At 38.9% G+C, this 15,117-nt stretch overlaps 1 long non-coding RNA gene across 3 annotated transcripts in view; it reads left to right on the forward strand.

Moving 5' to 3' along the window:
* Window positions 1-13,392, forward strand: part of LOC310849434 — a 30,328-nt gene extending 16,936 nt beyond the window's left edge. For all 3 annotated transcript variants that reach the window (XR_014566903.1, XR_014566904.1, XR_014566905.1), the window contains one exon: window positions 13,257-13,392. This is a non-coding gene — a long non-coding RNA (uncharacterized lncRNA). The remainder of the gene's footprint in view (window positions 1-13,256) is intronic.
* Window positions 13,393-15,117: the final 1,725 nt, after the last annotated feature.

A 15,117-nucleotide genomic window follows, 5' to 3' on the forward strand; every position in this document is an offset into this window, starting at 1 on the left:
CCTTTGGCACAGTCACTTTGGAAATCCTAGTAGGAGAGTTCCTGGTGATTATGTACCAGGAATAGGAGTTTAAGCACAAGTAGTTGCCTAGCAACCACATCCACTATGCTTCTTATGCTTTTCACCCTCTGAAACTGGCAAAAGAGCTGGATCCCTCATATTCACTGATATAATTTGAGGACCACCTTTTAAAAGTGCATATTTTGGAGGTGAAAGTGAAAAGAGAGTGTGTGGGTGTTCTGGAGTAGCTGCGCATCAGCAACGATGACTTGAAGCTCGTGGCAGTATGCCAGCACCAAGTACCCAAATTGATGTCCAGGAATTAAGGGACTTGTTCCATTCCACTACTGAACTCCTGATATCCTGCTGTACATTTTGCAAAAAAATCTGTTAAACAGACTTTGATTTTAAGATCCATCTCCAAGGTCAACATGCAGCATTATAGATTCTTTCTATACATTTGCCAAAGGTTGTGCATTTTTGTGTTTCCTTACATTTTGATGAATTATATTTCATTCCCCTGTTTTAATTGGATTCCCACAAAAAAAAACCATAAGGGTTGTATTCGCATCAAGCTGTACACATGCTTGTTCAAGTGGTTGCACACATGGTCCATTGAAACATCACACATGGACTGAACTGCTCAAGAATATAGATCACAGTTTGGTTGTACAGATGCCCATGTGTCCCTGTGCAGGATTGGGTGTTGTGTTGTGTTCTACACCAATTGTCCTAGACTGCAATTCCAAATGAATTTACTAGAGTGTAACAAAATGGGACTTCAGAGTAAACCATGAATTGTGCATCTAAAGAAGGCTCTGTAAGGCTGTAACATCTGGACTGCAATCCTATATACAGTCACATAGAAGTAAATCTAGGGATTATATACATACATGCAAACATTCTTTTCAATAGGAGTCACATTGTACCATGCTGGAAGCTGTTTTTGAGACCTGTAGAGGAGCAGCTTAGAATGTGGTGCAAAGAAATATTAGTCACAGCCCCAAAAATGAAAGTCATTGGGAAAGTATGCTCATTTCCAACTATTAAGGTTAGTGTTAGTTCAAGGTTCATTTCCAGATGATTTCCGTTGCTTCAAAGTTAAATGCAGAAAAGACCTTTTAAATCAACCAGGCCATCTGCCTCCCAAAGCAGATATTCCCTAATGTAAAATTACACTTTGTCCAGTGCATGTTTAATTGTCCTGAGTGATGACACTTTTACTTCTTCCTCTGGAAGATGCTCACACAAATGCTTAATAGAACACAAGGTCACTACATTTGGATATGTGGCCTTCATTTTCATTTTCTTAATATTATCAAATTTCTCCAGTGATATACTGAGGACCAGAAGACTCATTCTAACACACACCCCCCCCTAAAAAACCCCACAGTCCTTTGGCCGTTTTTGACTAGAATACTAGCGTTGTCATCTGTGTACTTCTGGTGAGCTACCATATTGACAACGCCAGAGCTCTTTAACAGCCCAAATTCTGTATCTGCATAGGCAGCACTATAACCCATTTCCTCCTGCAATCCAAGTATGGGGGACATGTCCTTAGTCCTATGATTGACTGGGAGAGGTATATGAGCCAAAACAGGTGGGAAATCCACATGGCTTTCTTTCTGTGATTAGCACAGTAGTGTTTTAGGAATAAAGGTGGTTCACTTTTCTCAAAGACATGTACAATACTCTAATTTGTAGTCAGCAGCCCACACTCAGCTTTGGGGGACCTAGATCAGCCTGCTAGAGATGGGGAAGAGATTTGAAGTCAAATCTATCAAATGCACACTTTCTGAAATAATGTGAGAACCAAAGTGCAGCCATTCTTCAAAATCCAGACTTATCCAAATTTTGCAATGCAGTTCTTCAACCAGACAATGTTTACAAAAATGGATTATATTAGAAAAAAAATGGCTTGCAAAAATATATACATTAATTGAAAATGTGTTTATTAGGAGAAAATGCTTCGGATTTTCATGAGGATTTTTGTTTTAAACCAATACTGGATAGCTCAGTTGGTTAGAGTTTGGTGCTGATAATGCCAAAGTCACAGGTTCAATCACCATACGGGACAGCTGCATATTCCTGCAGGAGGTTGAACTAGATGATCCTAATAGATTCTATGATTCTATGAATCATAACTTGCTTCAGAAAGGTGCAGAACTGAATTTAAGATTCTTGGAGAAACTAGAAACTCAGAAAACTAGAACTGGCAGATCCATCCCTAATCCATCCCTAAGTCTTCTCTTAAATCGTGTTCCTTCAGGTCAGTTGAGTAACTGCATTGATCAATATGTCAAAGTTGACAACACTTACCATCTGCTTGGTGGGAGAATCCTGGCTCATCCTGCTATTATGCAAGGACATCTCAAGATCAGCATCTGAGTCCATCCACATTTTCTGGCTCTGTATTGTGTGATCCACAGGTCAGGAAACTCATTCATAGTAAAACACAGTTGTATTTTCCACTTTAGTATCAATGGCCAACTATGAATTCAAGGTCTTGCCAATATAATTCATTATTTCCTCTTCTAGAGTTATTATTGCCTTAAATTACTTCAAGGTTCATCTTCAAAATGTGAAGTGTTGCTTTTCTTAATGCTTCATCTCTGTTCTAGAAATCTATAAGGATTAACATGAATATTTCCATTGTAGTGAAATAAGTTTATGACAAATAACAGAAGTGCCATCCTTATTCAAACAAGGTATGTTCTGAATTATTCTCATTATCTTAATTTTTACTTGATTATTCATTAGGTAGTTGTACTTCTTCAAAAGACAAGAATGAACACAGAAATCCTCCTCCTTTCTAGTCATGCATACAATATATCACTTTTAAATGTCACCACATACTGTATATAAAACACATTCTCTTTGTGAGACTGTAAATGTATATGTGGTGGAACTGTAACATTTCAAAAATGTTTTGCAGCTGGGTTTTTGCTGAAGTCAGTAAAATCATATGGTTTTTAGCACTAAGTTTCCTTGCTTTGAAATTTTGATGGGGGATCTTAGTGACTTGGCCACAAATATTTAGTAGGGGTCGTAATGTTTTTTGCAATAATGGAACTTGCACTCGAGCTGAGCCCTGTTCACTTGCTTGTGGTCATTCACAACCTCTGCCATTTGATCAGGTTCATGCAAGTGTTGGTAATAGCTAATGGAACAAATTTCTTTGCTCTTGAAAAAAATAAGGAACTGGCTATTCGAACCATACCATTATAATTGTGCCACCCATTTCTATGTCAAGTCCGTGGTGCTGCTAAAATGTGTATTCCATTGAACTCTGTTCAGCTGAGGTGATGATAGTCACTACTAACACTCATTGTTATGTTTCTGTTCCTGTCTCCTGATCTTATGTGTGGGCGAGGGGGTGGGGGAGATGTATTGCTTAATCTGGGGTAGAGCTCTCTCTCTCTCTCTCTCTCTCTCTCTCTCTCTCTCTCTCTCTCTCTCTCTGCAAAGGTCTTACAGAGACACACACACTTTGCCATGAAGTACAAAATGTTGTTGCTTTCACTAATGGCTGACATTAAAAAAAAATACAATTTATGTATTTTACCAGGTTAGTCAGTTATCCATTCTATTCAGCAGTAAGTCCCATTTAAATTAGTTGTGCTTACTCTCAGGTAAGTCAGGTTAGGAATCCAGCCTTACTGCATTTTATAAAAAAGCTACTTTAGATGTATTGGTTTTTATGTTTCTGTGCTTTTATGTTTGTACATATTTTATGGGCTAATAGCCGTAAATAAATAAATTTGAATTTTGAAAAAGCTACTGCTAAGTATTACAGAAAAAATCAACCGCCTCTCTTCTCTGCTCCTCTTTACTATTTTATAGCGTGCCTTGATACCAAATTAAGAAATAAAATTTACAATAATAATTTAAAAGATAGGGGACTGTGTCCTTGTTGGTGTTACGCAATGATGAAAGCAAAGACTCCACAAGACAAACAAATTACAACACCCCTAGATGGATACCTTGTGATTGTAGGAAACAATTATCAGTAAAACTGCAAATAGTGAAATCCATTGCATAAAGAGTTCTTGCAATGGAACCTGGAAAATCAAAATCAATTATGCATTTTTGAAAAATGTGAAGGACTGAGCTGACATGCATTTTATGAGCTGTAGACTCATAAAGAAGAAATTAATGGGTACATGAATGTGAACCCCATCTCTAATACTTAGACATTTGTAGTTGTTTGCTTTACTTTTAGAAAAAGTTCATGAATTGGAAAGTAACGATCTGTTTACACTTGTTCAGTAATGCACAAGAGTATGGGATTTTGCCTTGATTGATAATTTGATCAGTCCATCTGACTGATGAACACAATCCATGATAGATGGTTTGCATTTATTCCTTATATATCAACTATAATTATTTGGTATAATGTTTCTCAAGTTGCATGTTGAGGTTCCCATGCCACCCCCCAAAATAAATCACACATCACACATCAATTTTCGTTTAGGTTTTTGGCATAATTTTGGCCACAACTTTATTCAAATACAAAAAATGTGAGTGGTTGCTTAGGCATTGGTTATGACTATCTGTCCTTGCCCAGGGACAGAATTGACTTCCGGATTCCAGCGGAAGCCAGCGTGGGAAACAAATATTGGGTGAGAAATGAAGCTGGGCATCAGTCCCTCACTTCTCACCCACATGTTTCTGTGGGGCTTGCACGGCCCAAGTCTGATGCCAGGGACAAAGACAAAAAGAATGGCAAGCCCCTGGATTCTTTTAATGGAATTCCCTTTTCACACCACCATTGGAGGGGTAGGCACTTACCCTTCCACACCAATTTTAACCAATGCCTAATGGCCAACCTTACAAGTTGTGATGATTTGCTACGCAGTAGGCAAAAACCAAATGGCACCAGCCAATCAGCCAGATGGCAAAATTCCTACCAGGCCCCTGCACCAAGGCAGACGACCCCATGACAGGCATAGCAAGGTCAAGCACACACCCCAATTACAGGGAGGGTGGGCGGGTGATCCGGTGCAAACAGCCAAGAGGACGCTCAGAGTTGGTCGTCCAGCAGTTAAAACCTCTGACCCCACCTCCAAATTTGGCAACATTCCCTTCTCCCCAGTAACTCAATTTAACCATTTTGCTGACTGGGTCCTACTCCAAAATCTGCCCAGCAACAATAGGGTGGCCTGTATCCCCAACCACAACAGGTGCTCTCTCCTAAGGAGAACACGCTTTAACAGAAAACATTTGGGAAGGACTTGAAAACACTTTGTGTTTTTTTTTATTTGTGGGGTCCCCCCCAATGCACCGCTCCATTGAAAAGTTCTCATCTAACTTCTGGACACAAAGAACCAAGTTAGCAATATAAATATGCAACTTATACTGGAAAAATGAGTTTTTCTCTCCCATAGACAGCATTGAACCAACTATGTGTCCGGACAGCTTTTCTGCAATATTATTTGCTCTCTCTGGAAACAGCTGCTATTAATCACAGACTAACTTCTGGGTGGCTGTTCTGCAAGATAAAAACCAGTGCAGCTTTCACGGAGTGGTCTGTAGCTATCAAAAAGCTAGAATCAGCTCCAAACAGCTTTATGTTTATCACATTAGTTAAATGTGTCCTGCATGTATTACCCACTGGGAAAAAACCCAGACCTAATATTAGCAAGCATGAGACTGAATTACGTACAGTAACTTCTCGGAACATACGCTTAAACAGATGGGTTGAGCTCATTGAAATTCTGTGTTTTAGGAATACATGCTTGAGTACCTCTTAACACCATCTAAAAATACATGTGATGCCTGTGTGTAAGCAAGTGCTTGACAGACCAAGCAGATGCTGTTCACTGGAGTCTGTTAACCTGTTTGCTTAACCTTTCTATTTAATTGGAAGAAATGTTTTGCTTAAAAAAAAACCCCACCACCTAATCTTGGTTAGGTTATGTATTGTCAATGAACCTTTCATTCAAATCAAGGGCAACCAAACATGCTTTTGCCTCTACCTGCTTGCCTTAAACCTTGCCATAGCTTGTATTTCATTCATTTATGCTTTTGTTCTGTAATTGCTGGCTGACTGTTCTCATGGAGTTTAGTATTAATATTCCTGGCTGCCTGATCCATGAAATATTGCCAGAACCAAAGGCAGCAAAAATACAATTATCATGTACCATTGAAGAGGATCCACATGCAGAAATGGCCCAAGTTATTTGATGCCTGAGGTAGGAAACCCAAATGGTAACCCCAGGGCAATAATAATAATAATAATAATAATAATAATAATAATAATAATAATAAACAACTAAGTAACTTTAACAATTCACTTGACCTATTTTGCTGGTATTAGTATATTTTTAATTTAATACAACTTTTGTGCATATCTTTTTTCATTTATGACAATTCCACTTTGGTGAGGGAATCATTCAGCCCAACCCCACACATTCCTTGTGAACCTACTACCAAATCCGGTGATTGGTTGCTGCTGTAATAGTATAACATAGGATCAGGTTGTTGGATTTTGCTTAGAAATCATGCAGACAGTCATGTAAAAACTGATGTAACATCAAATCAATTCAGCATTTTGTAGCTAAAAAACCCCAAACACCACACGCTCCATCTTAGGTCACAGGCTACATGCCAACTGATTATCTGCAGGCACAAAGTAATGTGAAAAGAACGGATCCAGTTCGCATCCCGAGGTACTACTGAATATACTTTCAATTCAGGATAACCCTTCATGCATTTGATGAAATGGACTGTACTCCATGAAACTTATGCCACAATAAACTTGTTACTCTTCAAAGTGTCACCAATACTCACTGTTATTATTTTTCATAGGCTTTAGAAATGCATCTAGAAGTTTGAAGCATAATAAGGAAGTCAAGTCAAAATAATGTCAATAGGTTTCATAAGGGGTTGGTGAGCAATATGATTTCTGAGGCCTGCTTGGCCATGCTTTCTTAATGGCCATAGTTGACACAGGCTTCTTCCAAGAGAAGAGGTGATAACTACATATGAGATGATAACTACATATGTACTTGGAGTTCTTGTTTCCTGGCTCAGATATTCTTCTTCTTTTTAAAACTTGTATTGATAAATGCAATACTTACAAATACAAACCAGAACACTAAACAAACTTATTATACATAGATACATACACCTCTCAACTTAGATTACAAAAAAGGAAACAAACATACAAACTAACAGACATAAATCTTGACTTCCCTCCACCTCTGTGTGGCTTCCTTTATTTATTTTCTTCTTTTTGCTGTGTTATCAATATTATTTTTCACTATCTCATCTTATACCAATTTCTTCTTAATTTTTTACTCTATAAGTTTCATCCGTTGCATATTGATATATTAATACCAGAACAATCTTTTTTGATGTATTCCTTCACGCAAGTCCACTCCTCTATCAGTTTTTGGTCTGATTGGCCTCTTACCACTGCTGTAAGTCTTGCTGATTCTATATATTCACAAAATCTTATTGCCATTCTCTTGTTGAGGGAGTTTTTTCTCCCTTCCAATTTTTTTGCTATAATCATTCTGGCCACAGCGGTTGAACATAAGAAAACTTTTTTCCTAGCTACAGGAATGTCAGTTGATATAATTCACAAGAGCCTCGGGGTTTTTTTTACATGATATTTTAAGCATTTTTTAAAGCTACTCTTGAATGTCACTCCAAAATTGTTTAATATAAACACACTCCCACCACATATGATACATGATTCCTATCTCTGTTTTGCATCTCCAGCACAAAGTAGATTTTGATTTATAATTTTTTGCCAATTTGACTGGGGTTAAATACCATTGATATATCATTTTCATTATATTTTTTCTGATTGTGATGCAGGCTGTGAATTTGATATCATATTTCCGTAATTTCTCCCTTTGGTCTAATCGAATCGTGTGGCCTATATCTCTAGCCCACTTAATCATAATTTCCTTCACCTCTTCATCTTTTAATTCCCATTCTAATAATAGATTATACATTTTAGATAATATCTTTTTAGGATTTTTAAATAACTCTGTTTGTAGTTTTGATTCTTCTTTGCCAAATCCGGTAAGTTCCTTTGCCTTTTAATTCTCAGTATGCACTTTCTCACTCTTAAGTCCTTTTATAGAGCTTTCTGGTCACAGCTTTATTCACCAAACATGGTGGACCTCCTTCAGCCTTATTTCGTCACTCCATCTTTGTTATTTTCCCGTAAGAATTCCACTCTCCCTTTCAATTATTTTTTGTTATTTCAACTTCAGAAATACGGGAGTGCGTTTGTACCCACCATCTGCCATATGGAGTAACCTGGTGCTTTTCTCCTTGGGGTCTTGGGGCATTTCACGGTCAGGTTTGCGTCCTTCTTGCGCTGAGAGCCCTCTGACTTCCTCCACTTAAACTGTGCTAGAACGACAGAGGATCCCTTTCTTCACTGCTTGGTGTCTTTTTCGGTCTGAGACCTCCTCTCAGACCTTTCTAGGGGTTCACGACGCCCTTACTCCCCCTTATTTCACCCGATCACCGTGACTGGGAATGCTCCACTGAGGCAGAGCGAATTCCCCGACCCACCACTTGAGAGCACTCCGCCGGAAGCCACCTGGCTCAGATATTCAAAGCTTATAATATTCACCTCAAAATAAGCTAGGAAAAACAGTGTTGTTTTTGTTGTCATCCCCCGTTCAAATTTATACTAAATGGAGTTCTCCTTGTTGCTGGTGGTAATGTAGCTATGATCACATTGGTTGTGCGCAAGTGATGTGGTTCATTGGGGTAATAGAATCCCTGCTTATGTAACATTTAGCCAACCTAGTTGCACACATATAGAATATTTCCATTGCATAGCGATGGCCACTTACTGAAATACAAATATTTTTAGAAGAAGTGCTGAAATGGAGAGTAACACAAAAGGCACCAAGAGAGTCATAACAATCTCCACCAGCCTGCTATAATGTCAAGCAGACTCAAACTAAATTAAGCAACTGTTCAATTTATTTGTATTAAGACTCAAGTTCTGTCTCTTTGAAACAACTACACAGGAATCCTGAAAAGCAATATGTGCTTCTTTTCACTTGCTTTACAGTGCTTCGGTCATATATCAGTTGAAAATTAGACACCAAGCAACACATTTCCTTTTTTCATTACAGTGCTGGATATAAAAATACTGAATAGGGCAAAGGACTGATGTTAAGAGGCATTGGCTGTGTGCATATTGTGGCATAAATACGATAATGCTAGCCATTCATTAACAATGTTAATTAAATGCCTTCAAATAACCTGATTTATAATGAACAAGAATATTGAAGTATTTCTGCCCTTGCTAATTTCAGCTTGTTGCATGCTATATTATTGTATATAATTAAGCAACAGCAAGAAATTATAACCTGAAATGCTTATTACTGGAAAAAGCACAACTGATGCTATTTATATCAACTGATGTCAGTTATATCAGGAAAGAACTTGTTGAAAAGATGGTTTAATTAAATTTTTGCTTGATTGTGAGTGTAGTCATGATACCTATCATATATTTTGCAGGGTTTGCTTAACAAATATCAACAACTGTATGCTATATTTGGATCAAGAATGATTGACAGTCAGTTTTACTCCAACAGTTTTACTCTGAACTTCTATAGCTGTTTCACAGTGTGCCCAAATCCACATCAAATCCCTCCACACTTCTGTAGGGTTAATCTCAGATCCTTTAAATAAACTAAGTTTTCACACTGCTGTGAATTCCCATTTCTAAGTTTAGGAACATTCTTATTCCTTTTATATTCCACCAACCCCAGAGACATCTCAAGAAAAGCTCATGTTTTTTTTTAAAGAATTTTTTTGTTGTGCCTTGGGAACACCTGTTGGTAAGGCTTTGGGGAGCCAAATGAAGACCCAAGCAGTTCTCATTCCCCCCTATTACTGTTGTTGGATGGTAGATTTGCAGAAATGTGAAAGGGAAGGGAACAGCTTGGAAATTTTTGACTTTCCTTACAAGGGTGGCGTGGTTGGCGCTGTGGGTTAAACCACTGAGCCTAGAACTTGCCGATCCGGAGGTCGGCAGTTCGAATCCCTGCGACGGGGTGAGCTCACGCTGCTTGGTCCCAGCTCCTGCCAACCAAAAGCATGTCAAAGTGCAAGTAGATAAATAGGTACCGCTCCGGTGGGAAGGTAAATGGCGTTTCCGTGCACTGCTCTGGTTCGCCAGAAGCAGCTTAGTCATGCTGGCCACATGACCCAGAAGCTGTACTCAGCCAATAAAGCGAGATGAGCGCTGCAACCCCAGAGTCGGCCACGACTGGACCTAATGGTCTGGGTCCCTTTACCTTTACAAGCCTACCCAAACTTTGATTATTATTTTTTTACAAGTCCTCTCACCTTCTTACCAAAAAATGCATGCAGCAATGGGGAATCAGTAAAGAAAAGTACTCTTGAGAAAGATGGAGAAAAGAAGCAGATAGGCTAGTTAGGCTGTTCACATAAACATTGCCACGAAAGAGGAAACCCACCAGCCAAAAATAGGACACAGATTTGCATAAAGCATGCATATGCAAATTTGTAAATATGGGTGCAAATTTAGAAATAATTATTATAATTCAAATATTATAAATACAATGCAGCTCCCCATAGTAGGAAAGACTGAGGCTAGGTGCTCCTTGTTGGTCCACTGTAAATACTGGAGAGGAACTTTCTGCCTTCCCTTCTTACAGTCTTCTTCAGGGACCAAACAGATTGTCAAATAAATTACAGCCCTCTGTAAAACAGGACACTTGGCCACTCCAGTGCCAGACCAGCTAATTCTCTTCTCTCTTTCTGCCAAAATAACTCAATAGTTTGCTCTTTCTGTGGGTATGGGCAATACCCAGTTTTCTCTCACCTAAGCTGCATCCATAATAGCAGCAGCTTTGTTGAACACTGTGGGATTTGCATGAACAGTATTGTGCTGTTAATCTGAATGTTTAAATAATCTGTGACTAACTGAGACACTGTCTTATTATTGAAATGTTTTTATTACACCAACATTTGATTCCCCTCCCAGAGTAATTGTACAGCACCATCCTACTTTAAGGCACACACCTTGTTGGTTTCAGTTTCCACCATTTTCTCTTTCTTCCAACATGGCAGCTAGTGTATATGGAATTGCTTGTCATCTGTGTGATCCAGCTGCTAAGCATTGGCGTAAACTTTTTTTTTGTGGGGCGGGGGAGAATGCACCATCTGGATAATCATAATTCTTGCTCATTTCCTGGCAAGCTAGTTAATTGTTGGGTGTTATTCATGATGGACCTATTTATAAGGATAATTGAGGGTCAAGCTATTGATTTCTTCTCCTGTGTACCTTGGATGCCACATTTGTTGATGAATTTTTGTTTATGACTGGTTGGCCTTAGAAAGATTTAAAAGACAGAAGATATACAGCATTTCCCCCCCTTCTTATTGAAATAAAATGTTAGCTTTTTATTTTCCTTAAGGCAACAAATATTGATGCTAAAATAACTTTTGCCTGAATAATAGCCTTATTTATAAATCAATTTTATTGGAATATTTAAATTTAAGTAAGTTTAGTTCCATCCTTGACAATTTGACCTCACTGAATTAAGAAGAGTAAACTGGCTAAGGTCTGAGTGCTGTGGCTTAATTATTTTGTCAGTCCACCATTACTATGGTAATGAATTATTTTCATACCTAATGGGCCAATCCAAAACTTTGCTGCATCAGCAAAAAAACGTGCTTAGAATGGGATGCACTGATTGCTGTGCCAGCTAATTTCATACTGCATGACTTATTGCAGTATTGCAGCTGTATTGTTCTGGATTTGTAAACAGAGACATTGCAGCACCTGTTTAAAACTCGGGTGAAACATATTTATATTCAGTGAGTTCAGCTAGTTTAAAAAGGTGTGAACTCCAAATATCGAACTAAACTATTGTAACAATTCACTGCAGATCCATGCAGCAGTGGTGTAGCGTGGGTTGCCAGTGGCTGGGGCCATGCAGAGGGGAGTGGGAGGGAGGAAGGGAAATGGATGGAGTATGTATGTGCATTCAGTTGCCTAATGGCATCCACGTCACCCAGGAGACCGCAGCTGCTGAGATAAGAAAGAAGAGTTGTTCCATTGACTGGAGAGGTCACTTACTGGTTCATATGGGGAAGCCATTTTCAATGGAGTCCAGCAACAGAAGCACACAACTGTATTGAGGCAGTACTGGGGATTGACATTTTGTTCCCCCTAACAATTTTGTGCTCAGGGCAACCACCCGAGGGGGGCATGCTATGCCACTGCCCTGCAAAGGGAGGGGGGAATTAGAGACTCTGGGGCCATTTGGTTAAGATGATTATTTTTTTAAAGAGTCTAGCAGAGCAATCTCATAGATATAGTTTCAGAACCAACTCCCATTAAGTTCAATGCTGCAGTCCTATGCTCATTTACTGATTTATGCATATGATTGCTCTATAAGAAAATGCTTGATAAAGGTTATAAAGTTATGAATAACATTTGACTGCGGAGACGGGCTAATTTATTCTCTCTGTTTAAGATTCATTCATTTTTAAGGATGATGATGATGATGATGATGATTTAATGAAATAGAAAGGTAAAATTAGAACTAAGAAACAGTTTTGGAAAATTGTTATGACATGTGGAATAAAGCTATCAGGAATGAAAACACTGAAGTCCCCTGATGCTTTTCTGGCTGGTGGATGGAAACAGGTTGGCCTTCCTTTTGCAATGATGTGTTGGATGCTTGGTCTTCTGGTGGCAGAAGCTAGAATGCCCTTCTCTCAATCTCTACATTTCCAGAGTTGAAGATGCTGGCCTGGACTCTGTGTCCCTTACATACTGACAGTTCTGAAGAAGTGACACACAGAGGGGGTTTTGATGTGCCAGACTTTTGGATGCCTTGAAATGATTTTCTCACCCCCCTGAAGCTACCAAATTACTCATTCTCACCTGCTGAATCTTAGCCATGTGAATTATAAAGCACAGTGACTTACACTCAGCTTCTCTGTGGGATAGATCCTCTCCAGTCACAAAAGAAGTTTGACTGCAGCAGGAGAGATATATTAAAGTTACTTCTTTTGCATTTCCAGCCAGTAAATACAGTGATGCATGGAGGAAAATGAAGTGTAATTGGTGTTAGAAAACTAGTTGCCATCATAACATGCAAGGCTACCTGGATTGCTAATTTTATGTCTTTCAATATTTTATGTCTATAGTGATGAGTAATTATCCATTTAACAACAATTCGTCTTCAAAGCTGTTACAGCACATAATTAAAATCAACTTTTTTTTTTAACAGTCCCATCACATATAAAAGGAATGAAATTGGAATTTTCTCCTCCTGTGAAATTTATACTGGACACCCAGCACTTTAATATAATGCCTATTCCCTGGTGGGGATGGTATTCAATAAATTTGTTCCATTAGCACAATAATTTTTGGCTGTGAAATGGAGCTTCTCCTCCCTGCATGAGACCTGTACACACACACAAACCCTAAATCTAGTCTGAGTTTTCTACCAGCCCTCTAGAAAGGTTTATGAGGGTTCAGGACACAGGTGGAGAGAGGAGAGTGGTGGAGTTCTGTCGTGTGAAATCCTTGCATTAAGGGAAGGAGGGCATTGAGTATAACCCCACTGCATTATGGGATGCAAGTCAAATGAAATAATGGGCACAGAATAGGTTGTAGAAAAAGAAGGTTGGTAATAGCTAGGGATGTGGGAGAAATTTGATTTTCTTTATATTTTAATGCAAAATGACAAAATTTGCACTTCTTCAACCAACATGCAAACCAAACTGTTGCTATCATTTGAAATTCGCTCGTCTCTAACCTATGCATATTTTGGGGGAAAGGGCACAAGAATAAAAATGCATATACTGTATTAATAAAAATAGCATACATAATGCATTATTTTAGGGAAAATTGCTTGAAGAATGTGTATATTAAAAGGTTATACAAAAATGTGTTTATTTTATTTAATAAAAATTTTATACAGCTTGACTGTAAAAATCTCCAGAATGCTTTACAAAAGGAAGAAAGTACATAATAAATTTGCACTGAAGTGCTGATTTCTTTTTAAAAATCCCAAATTGCTCTGGAAGTGTGGGATTTAAAATGTGATTTTAAAGTTGAGCAGACACAGAGGCCCTGCCTTGCTTCCCCTATATCCCTTCCAATCTTCATTGACACACCTGGGTTTGCTCCAGCTGAACAGCTGTGTCTCTCCACTTGACAAGGCACGTGATCCTCACCTGCCCTGAACTTAATCCAGCTGAGTGACAACAAAGCTCCTCCCAGACTTAACAAGCCCTATGGTCTTCACCTGGTCAACTAGTAAGCTGAGATGTGTTCCCTTGCCTGCCCCAGGCTCCTGGAGTGCACTTCTCACTGTTCCAGATGCCTCAGAGTCTGCTGTGTTTGCAGAGACTGATACATGTCTGATTCTGGCGATGTGTCCTCTTCCCCTGGCTCCTGTGATTTGTCAGCTGCCCTTTCGACACCCTCTGATGTCCTGTGAGTACATCCTAAGCCCCCAACCTCCCCTTCCCCATCTTCAGCTTGTACCAATAGTGGCTACACCCTTTGCCGGGATCCTCTTCCCTTTCCTTGGTGTTATGCAAGTTTGTGACCTTTGGGGACCCTTCTGCTCATTCTGCTAAGTGGGGCCCTCAGTGTCTGCCCCCCCCACCAAGTCCTGCACTGGAGGACTTTGCATTGAATACAGCTAAAGGGAGAAGAAAAAACGCAAATAGATCTGTAGACTGAAATGAACTTTTTATGGCAGGAACTGACTGTTATCCAACTACTGATAGGCAAATGACATGAAAACAGCAATGATTCAGGGTTAGGTCCTTTGCATTTGGAGTGTTGTTTATTCATAGGCATAGTTCTTAATAAATTAGTTGTGTTAACTATTTTCAAGTTATAAAATAAAGAAATATTGCCTATCTTTTTTTAACGAGAATGATTACCCATCTGCTCCTCTTCACCCATGGTTGGGAACTGTGTCCATTAGACTAAAGAAAAATTATGATCCAAATTTCTTCCCACCTCCAAAGTGTATGTAGACTGTTCTGTGCACATAACAGCTTAATGTTTCACAGAACATTCCCTCAACAGAATTTAGTATTGCTGGTGTGTCTAAATATTACTGCTGAGAG

This window comes from Podarcis gaigeae (assembly GCF_964106915.1).
Source record: "Podarcis gaigeae genome assembly, chromosome: 7".
Lineage (NCBI taxonomy): Eukaryota > Metazoa > Chordata > Lepidosauria > Squamata > Lacertidae > Podarcis > Podarcis gaigeae.